Here is a 13,501-nt window from a genome sequence, read left to right on the forward strand (position 1 = left end):
TGGGAGAGGGACTAGTATTCATGAGGGCTAACTTCGTCAACATGTAGCCATCACATGGAATATCGTAAGACCTCCATTTTTTTTAGATATGTAAAATGGGAACTTAACTATATACAAGTAAGGTTTGAATACATGACTCATCATGCAACTCGCTAATATAATATGTCTAGTGCGAAGTGTCTAATTTTATATTTTAAAGATTCGACCAAAACTTAATCTAAAAATCCCTAGTAGTTGAATAAAAAAATATTATTTGTAATTAATACAATATCATATTTTTATTTAAAATATAACTTATATGCAACTTAAATAGACCAAATGGCTATTAGTAATAATAAGTTTGTGTTATATCTAACTTTTATATCTAACATGAAAGGACTAATAGTTGAACACAAAAAATTATTTTGTGTTATAAAAATAAGATATTATTACATAAATCTGGTAGGTTGTGGGGGAGTTGGCAGTGGCAGTCCCTCTGGGCACTCAGACAAACCATTATGCTGAGGCAAGTGTGGCCTACATTGTGTTTAAAATGCCTATCCATGGTCGATTCAAGAAAGTCTGGTTGGATAGTGATTTGCTAAATATGATCAACTGTTTGATAAAAAATACTATCCCCAACAGGATGATTAATCATTTAATGTGGGAGTGTTTCGATATGATTGCTAAATTTGAGGCAATTCAAATTTTGCACGTTTTGAGAGAGGGTAACAGGCCTGCAGACCACATGGTCAATCTCAACATAGCTAGAGATGATGAAAAGTGGTCATGGGAAGGGGATTCCTTTCCATTTCAGTTGTGTGATCTGGTGAGAGAGACTACCAAAAATCCCTCTCCATTTAAGCTTTAATTATGATAACTTTTCACATGTGTAAATCTATTCATAGAAAATTGTGGCGGCAACCTTCCATATTTTTCCTATGGGTTTGGTTTGGTTTTGTCTGTCTAAAACTTGGTTTTAGTGTTACTAGCAAAATTTAAAGGGGCAACACTCTTAATGGGGTAGACAAGAACAAATTGGAGTCGTCTTCATGCGAGCTTTGGGAGAAAAATGAAGAGGTATGGAGGGAAGTCATGGATGGAGGTATGGAACCATTTGTCAGAAAACTCCATGGTCACAACCACTAGCTCACAGATTTGTTTGTTAGAAATTGGAATAATGGGATTCTAAGTGTGTATGGAGAAGAGTTCATGATTGATGAACCCTTCATTGCTGAGATTTTTGGGCTAAGCATGGAGGGTAAAAAATTCTATAGGGAGAGGAAAAATTTAGAAGAATCTCTCTCAATTTTCTAGCATAAAAGAGGGAAAGAAGCAAAGTGAAGAAGAACTTGAATGGAGGCTACAATCAAAAGGACCTTCTAAAGCTCTGGGCGAATATGGAAAAATTTATCATGAGGTACAAAACCCTCGATGGCCTCTTTGCTAATATCTTTTCCTATCATTTTACTATCCTGAACCACTTTAGGCATGATAAAGGAATTTCAATCCTCTTTTATTTGTTGTCATCTCTTCAGAATTTCATTCATAAGCATCTTGAGAATAAGGAAAACCCAGTTCTGCATGAGGGATTAATCCTCCTGATTATGGAGTTCGCTAAAGCTCATGAGGTTAAACCCTCTCTTGCTATGAGAAACCCTAAATCCTTAGCTAGCCAGGAGGTGCATGATGTTTCAGATATGGAGTTTTGAGAGGAGGAAGGTGAAATTGCTATGGACTGGAATGACATCCATATTTCAGATGATTTAGAATATAAGCCCTCAGAGGATGATGGTCCGCCGCAGAATTCCACACCTAGCACAAATAGTAGAAAGAAAAATCCACCTAGATGGGCAATGAAAAAGTTGAAATCCCTTGTATCGCATCCCCAAAATCTAGGCCCACAAAATCCTAAAAGATAGAAAACTAGAAAAAAGGTGGAGATTCAAGGAAAAGGGGAAAATGAAATTACACTTGATATTCCCCTTAATGTGGACCAAAGTGAGATTAATTGTGATGAAATGTATGTTAACAAGCTCCTGGTAAATTCATTGACTAACTAGGAGAAATGATTCTGATGGGTTTTTGGTGAAATTAATTTCCTAAAGTAGGGGATCAAGGATATTGTGGACTCTTTCACTGTGAATCTGACACTTGATAAAACTAACAAACTCATAAATCTATCCCAAAAAATCATGGAAGACATTAAGGCCATGAAGATAGAATATGAAGCTAGGATTGACAGGTTGGAGAATGAAATCCAGGATTTAAAGAGTAAACATAAGGGTTTGGTGGAAGTTAGTAAGGAGGAAATGTATAACAGTGTCAAAGGCCTCAAAAGAGTCAATGAGGAAATCACCTTGCAGAAAGGTCACATAACTAGGACAAGAAAATACAAGATACACAGACATCTATGGGGACCTCTACTAGGACCAGGAGAAAAAAACAAGAAAGAGGCAGTTCGAGGTTCATCATGGAAGAACTCCAGGAGATCAATAACAGAGCGATCCAGAAGAATACTAAGCTTATGACAGATCTTACTTAGTATTTTTGGTTGGTGTTTCTTGTTTCCATTATGTTTTTTTTTGTTAGACTTGTTGGGGTGTGTCCCCTATATTTGTTGTCATTTAGCAGCTAGTTAGTTTTTGGTTAACTCTATTTATTGTTTGGACAGATTTAGGTTTCGAGCCCCTAAAAAACCCATTTATCTTAATAAAAAATATATTATTACATAAAATACAACTTATATTAAACACAAAGGGACTGATTGTTGAACACTAAAACCTTTAGAAAATCCCTCATATTTTATGAAAAAAAACAAGGTATTTATTGTGTTCACCTTTTATATTTATGATAAGAAAAATAATTAATATGAAATACTCCAATGCATATACATTGCTACCCCAATAATTGTACATATAATAATAATATTTTTTCACTATGATAACAACTCTTGTTTAAGTGAGCATCTTATTAATGACACACTAATAGTGGATAGCTATGATACTTTATTTGAAACAAAAAATGATTTATTTCACTCATTAATTAATGTATTTATGCCATCCCTCGCTTACACTAGGGGGGATTGTTGCGACCAACCAAGAACCGCAAATCAACCATGCAGTCCCAATCCTAGAGTGCTCAATGACCCAAAATAATCATCAATATGCAACCTTGATATGGTTGAGGCATCTAAAAAGATTAATATCAACCAACCAATCCAATATCAAATCTTTCATATCATTTATAACCCTTTAAATATTATTCAAGACCCAAACAATACATCATGTTGTCCCACTTAATGACAATCTGATAGACCCGAACTCTGTTATTAATAACTTTCCAACCCAAATATATTTTGAAGATCGCTTCGGTCAAGCTATAGAAAATAGGTTTATAAATCCACATCCCAAATTGATAAAATCCAATGGTGGATTTACGAGTTATGGTCTCTGTACTGAGACCATTTCGACTGTTACAGAAAAAACAAGAAATTTGCATTCCCAGTCCACCTAGGGCATCAAATATCTCATAAAATACTTAGCCAATCACATTTAAACTGAATTCATTTGAAATATAATTCAACCCTATATCAAGCACCAAAGTTACAACAATTTCCAATGGTGCATTCAAAATATTTTAGTGAAACTCTCCATAAACCCCAATTTGGAGGGTTTTTTGATAGCTTTCACCAAATCTTGCATAACTTGCTTCAAAATGATTGAAATTAAATGAAACCAAAGGGAAAACAAAGTTAACTCATGCCATTATCATATCCAATACATTTCCCATGGAGATAAATGAATTTTAATAAATAAAAACGTGAATGATCAGACTATTATACCCAAAAAATAATGTCGAGTGTGTAAAAGCTTCAAATGTTATTCATTTCCTTCCTCCAATCTTTCACACACCCATTGGATTCGACAAAATGATGGTTTTTATAACCTCCACACATCCATATGGCAGTTAAAACTACCCAAGATCAATTATATCCTTGGTTAGCAACTTTATAATGCCATTTGTGCTTGACAACATTTTTGACACAATTGACAATTTTGACATTTTGATAAATATAACCCCTAATCTTTGCCTGTGCACTTCAAATACATTTAGATGGTCTCAAAAAAACATTTTAAATCTTCTTTACCCTTCCATGAATTTTTAATACAAATTTGACCTCTTAGACCTAATTAGGACTCAAATACACATCTTGAGAAAATGTCTTACAATGCTTCAAAAAATGACTCAAAATACATTAAAAAGACCATATAAACTCAAATATGAGTGAAATGATTCATGGCATGATCTTTAACCTCTTGGTGTACATTTGGGTTAGGTGCTCTTGCACCACAATCAAAGGATACCACCAGAATTGGTTTCTCTGCATATGAGGAAGGTGAAACCTCTGGAGCCAAGAGTAATGCACCAAAAGAGCAACCAGTATCTAAGAGCAATAGGAAGGGAAAAGTTAAGCCAAAGTTTAAACTTGTATGCTTCAACTGTCATCAGGAAGGACACACTGCCAATGTATGTAGGAGCAAGGCTTACAATAATTTTCCTTACATACAAAAAATGGTGGCTAGAACTGGTAGATTTAATGGTCACTGTTATGCATGCAACAATTTTGGGCATAGAGATTTTGAGTGTAGGTTGGTTATGAACAACTCTTGAAGTTATGCACCAAGATCTAAAGGAGTTGTTTGAGAACCTCCTATGAACTAGAACCCAAAACGGTACAGAACCTATGACCATTGGTCAAATGGATATGGAGTGGAAAACAGTTGGAGAGCAACCTGTTTGATCTGTCATGGTAGCAGTCACACTGCTGCAACATGCAGAAGGAAGAATGGAAATGTGAACACTGGACCATGGAGAACACCTGGTATGGTATGCTATCATTGCAAAAAACTAGGACATACTACCAAAGCATGTAGACTGAGAAAGAATCCATTGGGAGACATATCAATTGACATAGAAGGGAAGATCGATGTTCAAACAATTCAGGTGGATATGGATAAAACTTGGAAAAAGAAATCTGAAGAGAAGCCACAAGATGTACTAGTTTCCACACCCAGTCTGGAGACCCCTGAACTGGAAAAATGAGCTCCAAAAAGCTTAGGCTGAACATATTGGTAACAATGTTTCAAAACCTTAGAACATATCGGTAAAGTGCCTTCATCGGTATTGGTTACCTGTCAACCGATAGAAGAAACGAAGTGGTAAAAACAAAATTTAGGGTTTGTTCCCTAATGGTGATGCATTTATTATGGTAGGTAGGAGCATATTTAAAAGTGACTTTCATCATCATTTTTACTTACTTATTTTCAAAGAAGGATTTTTCTAGCTTGAGCAGAGCTACAAGAGCGATTCATCTTGCATTCGAAAGAATTCAGGAAGATATCTTGCACAAGATTTTGCAGTCATTCAGAGTGGAGGTCGGAGTGGTAAAACAAGCTTTTGGAGAAGCGTGTTGTGTTCGACATCGGTGTACCTTAGTTCGAATTCGAAATCGATGAACCTTAGTTTGAAATAAAAAAGGTATTTTTTGTCGAATCACTCTCATCATTTGGAATTATATAGACATGGCTTCTACATCTAAAATGCTTCTAGTTCTACTGAACCTGAGGAATCATCTAAGTTTCTTAGGAAGAAGGTGAAATATAATTCCCTATCTCAAAATCCTGTCAGAGTCATTGTCAAAGGGGATTTTTCAGGATATATTGATTGCAAACTGGAAGACCTAGAGTCTCTAGTGATTCACTCCTAATTGAGTTTGTTCTATGGAGATGATAAGAAGATTAAACCTGAGTACAACATAATTGAGAAGAATAAATGTCACAATGCAGTATATTTTCTCGAGGAATTTACAAAAGAACACATTAGGATTATTCTAAGTAGGGCTCATGGTGACAAGATGTACCTTGAGCGAACCCATGATATTACACCAGAGACAATTCATGTCGTGACTGGTTTCTGCAATGTTGGGGAAGTCCCTATTCTTCACAAGATCACCAAAACCAAAGTGATAAAGCTCACCAGTTTTGTGAGCAACCAGCCAAAAATGACTGTAAACACCATAAAAGATGACTTGGTGAAATATGTGTGCATGGTAATCAGGTATAGAGTACTCTATGCTAGCAGAATGAATTATGTTCCTACAACTACAGTGCATGTTGCTTATAGGATGATCAAGGAGAATGTAGAATGTGACTTATGTACCTGCATGCATAAACAACTCATGGAGACCCTAAAGTCCATCAAAGTGGACAAAACACTAAGGTTTAAGTTTAGTCAACTTCTTGTTGGTTTGTTTTTCTATTTTCAAGGATATTTTCCAGGAGTTGGTGATGTCCAATGGTCGAGTGACCTACCGGTTTCTAGACAAATAAAGGAGAGTCTGCAAGTAGTGGGATCCGAGTATCTGGAGACATTGAATGGGTATTTTGATGAGTTCAAACTAAAGATGAACCAAAGAATGAGAATATCTGGTGATCTAGTTAAAAAAATATGAAGATGATATTTGTTTCACAATCAAAATAGATCATTGCATAATGCAAGCAGTTGAGCCCAGAGAAGATGAAGTTGAGCCTATGGGCTATGAAGTGGTAAATGATATACTCATAGGGAATTCCTCTACCCTACTTGCTTCACCACTAGATCCAAAGAAGAAGAGGACCGGTACTTACTCTGAGAGGATCAAATATATTGAGGTATCAAAGCAGAAAAAGAGTAAAGCAGTGCCATCAGCATTGGCACCAGTTACATCTGCTACCAGTCCTAAAGTGACCAAGAGGTCACCAGCCAAAAAGAAACCAGATGCTATTTCAACAAAGGTATTCAAAAGGAAGAGAAAAACCAGGAATAACTCATCGGATTCAGAAGACATTGAACCAAAGGTAGAAATGAAGAGGACAAGGCAATCAAGCAAGAAGATGAAGTCAACTGATAATGTACCAACAACCTCTGCACTAGTAAATATACATGTTGCTTCTTACCAGCCTATGACACATTTTCAAAGAATTATGAAGAATATTAAAAGGAAAGTACTTGACGATCTAAAAGATTATTTTGATGATCTTAGTGATAGTGAAAAGGAAGAAGTAGAGCTAGAGGTCATTAAATATTTGTGTGATAATGATTGGTCTCTGATTGACATTAAATTTGTTGCTCCTAATTCTTTATATAATTATTTGGATAATAAATGGCACATTGTCATTGAAAAGAACCAAGAAAATAGGGAAGAAAGTTTTGCCCAATATTTTCCTGATGTCTCTAGTTCAGAATTGTTTGAGATTCTAAATCGGTACAAAGGCATATTTTTCATGAAAAGAAGAAGACTTCATCTACTTGGAGGCAAAACCTCTGAAGTGGAAAAAGACACCCATCTGCAAGTTAAAACAGTTGTAAAAATGCAGAAAGTATCTGAAACTAATCGGTAGGCTAAGCAAGAGCCTGACCTATCCATAGCCAAACCAGATGAAATCTTTAACAGTCTAGGTGAAATAATAGAAGAACAAAATGACCCCATTGATGTCAGTGCACTAGATGTTGAGGACACCACTCCAGAGAAGGAGAAAGCTGAAGAGGAGAGAATAGACAAAGAAAAAGATGAGAAAGCGACAAAAGAGGTAGGAAAAAGAGAAACTAGAAAAAGAGAAAGAAGAGAAAGAGAAACTGGCAAAAGAGAAAGTGGAGAAAGAAAAACAAGAGAAAGAGCAAGTGGAGAAAGAAAAACAAGAGAAAGAGCAAGTGGAGAAAGCGAGATAAGAGAAAGAGAGAGCAGAGAAGGAAGAAGAGAAGAAGAAGGAAGAGGAGAAGAAGAAGGAAGATGAGAAGAAGAAGGAAGAAGAGAAGAAGAAGGAAGATGAGAAGAAGGAGGAAGAAGAGAAGAAGAAGGAAGAAGAGAAAAAGAAGAAGGAAAAAGAGAAGAAGGAGGAAGAAGAGAAGAAAAAGGAAGAAGAGAAAAAGAGGGAAGAAGAGAGGAAGAAAGAAGAAGAGAAGAAGAGAGTGGAAGAAGAGAAAGAGAAGGCCGCTAAGGTAGCCTAGGAAAAAGAAGAAGAAGAGGAGAAGAAAAGACAAGAGGAGATCAAGGCAAAGGAAGGAGGAAAAATTCCTAAGGCAACCAAAGATCAAGCTCAGCAGGTTGATCCCACCTGTCCCACCGAATTGACTCTTGCTTGTCTTACTCAATCGGTTGATGAAGGTGAGATACTGAGGAGCATTCAACTAGCTCAGGTTAGATTGGAAGAACTGAGGAAAAAGAAAGAACAGGATTTCATTCAATTTGTTGCTGACACTCTTTCCAATCTAATCCCCGGTACTAACCTTCCCAGTACTGATTCCTCGCTAGACAAGTTAAAACTTCTTTGCACAATAGTAGATGATCAAGTGCAATCTTTAGAAGATGTTGCCCAGGTTTCTGTAGAGAAGAAGCATGAAAGAGCTCTGAAAGTTTCATTAGTAAAGAAAATGGATGTAGATAGATTAAAACTACTTAAGCATAAGGCTGATATAAGTTTATCTATGGGTGAAGGTAACCTACTCTTGAGCAAAATCTAGCAACCTCACCTATTTTGTGATGATGCTCTAAATAAGAAGAGTCAACTCCAATCAGAGTTACAGAAGTATATCGGCAACTTAAAATTGCCATATGATTCGTTCACAGTGTATTGACAGATTGTTCACACTCGCCAGCATCAGATTGCAAAGATTGAATCAGAGATCTGCAAGCGGACTCAACATCTTCAGGAGCTCTAGTTGCTTCTATTACCAAAATTGCAGGTTCTTCAGAAGTGCCTCCTAAACTTGGAGGCTATTATTGTAACTCAAGAGATGAGCACTATTGATGCAATGGAAGAATTATCCTTCCAGTTGAAGGCCGAGAGTGAAATTGCTGCCTCACTTCTTGATTCACAATATTTAGACATGAAGAATTTTTTGAAAAACTTTAAATCTCTTTTTGAGAAGTTTTACTCTTTATTGTCATGAACATACACTCTGTTTTTTAGTTATGCAATATAACCTTGGTAAATTTGGTGAAAAAGGGAGTGTTTTCATTACTTTGTCATTGCTGGCAAAGGGGGAGTAGTATTGAAAATTTCATCCACATACTTGTCATTTTTGCAAAGGGAGTAGTGTATATGCTTAGGGGGAGTAATTTTGATTATGCCATCTATTTTTGTTTTGTAAGCACTTAGATGTCAATTTTTTCCTAAGTGTTTCCATCAATGTCAAAGGGGGAGATTGTTGGTATTTTGATAATGTTTAAGTTGTTATTGCCATTGATGGACACACACTAGTAATATGTGTTGTGCTGTTCACACTGGTATTATATGTCATTGTATGTATAGTCTTTGTTTGTAGATGACTATTGGTGTTTTGCAGAAGATGCTTACCGGTTGTAGTAGTATGAAAACCTCAAGCGGAACAAGGACCCCTAGCGAGAGTTAATCTTTTGGATTGGAACATTATGTTCCAGTTTTCTAGTCTTTATTCGTTAACCGGTAATCAGTATACTATGCTAAACCGGTATAATAGTGAAGTGTGATGAGTTATCATCCACCGACACTTTAGCAGTGTTTCTATGCCATATTACCAAATATGTCTAGATGCACTGTACCTAGGAAATTGTAGTCTAATCTTATTGGACTGACATGAAATCAGATTCCTATATGAGGACATCATGTCTAGGGTTTTGAAGAGTTGATATGTGTGAGTATTGTAGAGCAGACTAGGTCTATGCGAAATAGGTATCTCACTACAGAGATTGTAAGTGCAAAGGATAGAAGACTAAAGTAATGCTGTAATGCATTAACAAAGAACTGTCAAGGATCTAATTAAGCATTTTGTGCTACTTTATAGATCATTCACTTGTTGATTACTAATCTCTTCAATAAGTTTGAAACTCTAAACCGAGCAAGCCCAGCCAAGCCTATTGTAAATCCTCTAACAAGGTGGTTCATAGCTATGGATCTGAAATCCTTTAATAGGGTAGTCTTTAACAGGACTTATCTCCTAACAAAGATCTAGATTCCTAATAGGATCTGTTCTGGTGAAGAACATTGTAAGGCCTTAACCAGTCTAGCCTTAACTAGTCTGGTTACTATTCTGCAAATAGATGACTTGTGAGTTTTACTCACCGTGGCTTTTCCCATGTGGGTTTCCACATCAAAACATCTTGTGTTATGGTGATTGTGCTTCTATGGGTGAATGCTCTATTTTCTATTTGGCTTGTTTACGTTTTAATCAGTTTGTCATTTAAACTACTACACCGATTTGCTAAAAAATTGTTTTAGAGTTTGGTTTAAGTTTTTAGGCATACTAATTCACCCCCCCTCTTAGTATTCATCATCACTATACCATTAACCAATCCCCTCCATGTCTTACCTATCATAATTTTCCATCACTTACCATTCATTTAACTCCATGTCCACATTCAAACCTAGCTTTCATTTATCTAATTATATAATTGTTTTATTTTAGTGCAACTTTGTATGCACATACCAATTTTTTATCTTGGTGTGGGAGTTGGAAGGGTAATTTTTTATTTCATTAAAAGGGTGACATGGATATTTTTGTCCTTGTATGAGGAAATAGGTATCACATTTGAGGTGGCATTATTCTAACCATGTGTTGATAGCTTTTGAAATATGTAAGTGGTTATTGCAAGTTATGACAAATGAGAGATTCTATGAAATGTAAGAGATATGATTAAAAGGAAATGCTATGATATGTTATAAAATATATGAAAAGTCTCATAAAAGATGTGCCCAATTTGGGATATGATGGGTTGTAAGAGAATCAAGTATTTTTAGTTAGTTATGATAGACCCTAGATGGTGTATGGAATGGAATTACTAAATTCATTTCAAAGTATCAGGTTGTTGAGTCTCTTATGTTTGGGCATGGAAAATCAAGGTGTGATCTACTAAGAAGGAGGTGGTTTATCATTGCATGATAGTGATATTTGAGAAATGAGATCATTTCCTAAGAATGTCAACTTAGATCCCAAATCTTCCTAGTGTATTGTTAGAATAAAATATAGGTTTAGATATAGTCCTAATAGGAGAGATGAACACTAAGGGTTTATGATTCGTTTGTTGCAACAAAATTGATGCTGTGAAGTGTGTGTGAATGAAATAGATTAAATGATAAGCAATTGATATCTTTGAACCAAAAAGGTGAAATTCAGAATAAAAAACCAACATAGTAGCTCAAATCTAGAAAGAGGATATAGAAAAGAACTTGTCACTATAATCTAGGCCCAAAACTATCAAAAATAGTTGGAGGGTTCCCTAGTCTAATGTTGTCTTTGTTAATAGAAATTTCTAGTTTCATGATCAAGAGGTTTTGTAGGTCACTCTCCTCACAATTCAGCCAAAAAGTGTTAGAAATAGTTGGAGGGTGCCCTAGTCTAATGTTGTCTTTGTTAATAGAAATTTTTGGGTTCATGATCAAGACGTTTTGTAGGTCAATCTCCTCACAATTCAGCCAAAAAGTTTTAGATATAGTTGGAGAGTACCCTAGTCCAATTGTTTTTACCTGCTTCAAAATAGGATCATCTACCACTATCTTCTTTGCACATGTGTAAAACTCTCTATAGTTGGATATAAAATTTCACACATAAAAATGGAAAAAAATGGTTTTTTTGTATAGGGTTCCCTAATTAAAATTTCATTTTGATGTTTCTACCTCGAGAACAACTATGATTAGTGAAAGAAAAGCTTATTCTCAAAAAGGACAGAGGTTAAATAGTAATTCAAATATTGAATTGAAATGATTATACCTTAGGAATTGAAATAATTGTGAGAAAATGCTCTTTAGACAAGTCCTTCAAGTGTTGATGCAATATCATGATAAGAAAAATAATCAACATAAAATCAGACTTAAATATAGGCTACTATATCTTGTGAGTCAATATGTTGAATACTTTGATCTGATGTACTTACTCAATAATGCTCGATCAATTTTATTGTAACTTATACCTTTTAAATGATAAAATATTTATGTATATAGGGTTCATTTGATATTTGCAAATTTAGGCAGATGACCAATGATCCAATGAAAATACTAGGATTGGATAAAAAATGATGGAGGCTGATAGTCACACGTGTTTGTATTTGGATGCCTCTTAGAAGGACTAGGGCACTTGATTCCCTAGTCCACTAAAAAATAGATTGATAAATGGGGTGACAAAGTATCAAGATCTAGAACATAGGACCTAGACTCAAAGTTAACATATGATGATAACTGAGTTGTGGATTTAATTCTGGATTTAATAATAAAATTATGGAGTAGGATATGACCCAAATAGGCTTAAAATCACCTAGGAGAAAACACACTAGATGTTATATACTTTTGATAAGTTTGTTGGTGTAATTAAGGTATGTTACCTTGAGTTTTTCTCTCCTAGGTCATAATTACACTTTTGATGGACTTGTCATATTATCATTTGCACTTGATGTGGTGTCTTCACCTTTAGTGCTTTTATCACATTATCACATCCACCTTTCGTAGTTTCACTTTTCCCCCTTTGGTGGTTTATCCACCTTTAGTGGTGTTATCACACTATTTATTTTCACTTTAGGTAGGTTGAAAGATTATCTATTTTTGTCTCATTGCATAAGATTATGCCTACTAGTCATAATCTTATACACTCCTATGTATATTCATGGATTCTAATCAATTCTTTATATCATTGGTGAGAATATACTTTGTTCTTATCACATTTGTTCCCTCATTTTATTGCGCTATTTATTAGGCCTCTAGATCTTGGTTGACTATATTAATAGTCAATTCTTACATGATATCAAAGCCATTAGGATGTATTTTTATTATCATCTTGGAGATACCTTGGTGTAGTTTGATGTTTATTGGGCATGGCAGTTTGATGTTTATTGGGCATTGCCATTATAGTCTAGAGGTCATTTCAATAAATTTTGACAACAAATATGCCTATATTTGATTGAAAAAAAATTGTACCATATTTTTTGTCAGTTTGAGGGCCATCTAGCTCCCCCTTAGCAATAAATTACAAAAAAATATGTGAGTATTATTTCTGCATATTTTTCATTCAGTTCAAAATATTTTCTATATTGGACAATATTGTGTTGGGTGCACTATATTGTATTGGAAAATTGTCTTACCATCCGATCTGCAGGATTGATAATCTCTTTGCCCGAAGTTTTTGCCAGATCAGTGTATTGTAGTGTTGGCAATTTTAGTGCCAAATCGAAGGCTTTGTTCTCCCTTGATTAGTCATTGATTTAGATAGGGATTTCTCTTTTGTGTGATCCTCATGTTGGCAGCCTTCAGTCACCCGCGGTTTATTTGTGATATGTTTGCCTCTTATATTCATATCAAGTGCAGATCACATTGATTTCAGCTGTGAATATTGTTGGAAGACATAATTTCTCCCATGTTTATAGCCAGTTAATCTTTGAAGATTCCTTGTTCAAATTTTCCATGCAAGCGGTCAGATCCTCCATGCAAACAGTCAAATATTTCTAATGCTTCGGTCA

Source organism: Cryptomeria japonica, chromosome 10, assembly GCF_030272615.1.
Source record: "Cryptomeria japonica chromosome 10, Sugi_1.0, whole genome shotgun sequence".
NCBI lineage: Eukaryota > Viridiplantae > Streptophyta > Pinopsida > Cupressales > Cupressaceae > Cryptomeria > Cryptomeria japonica.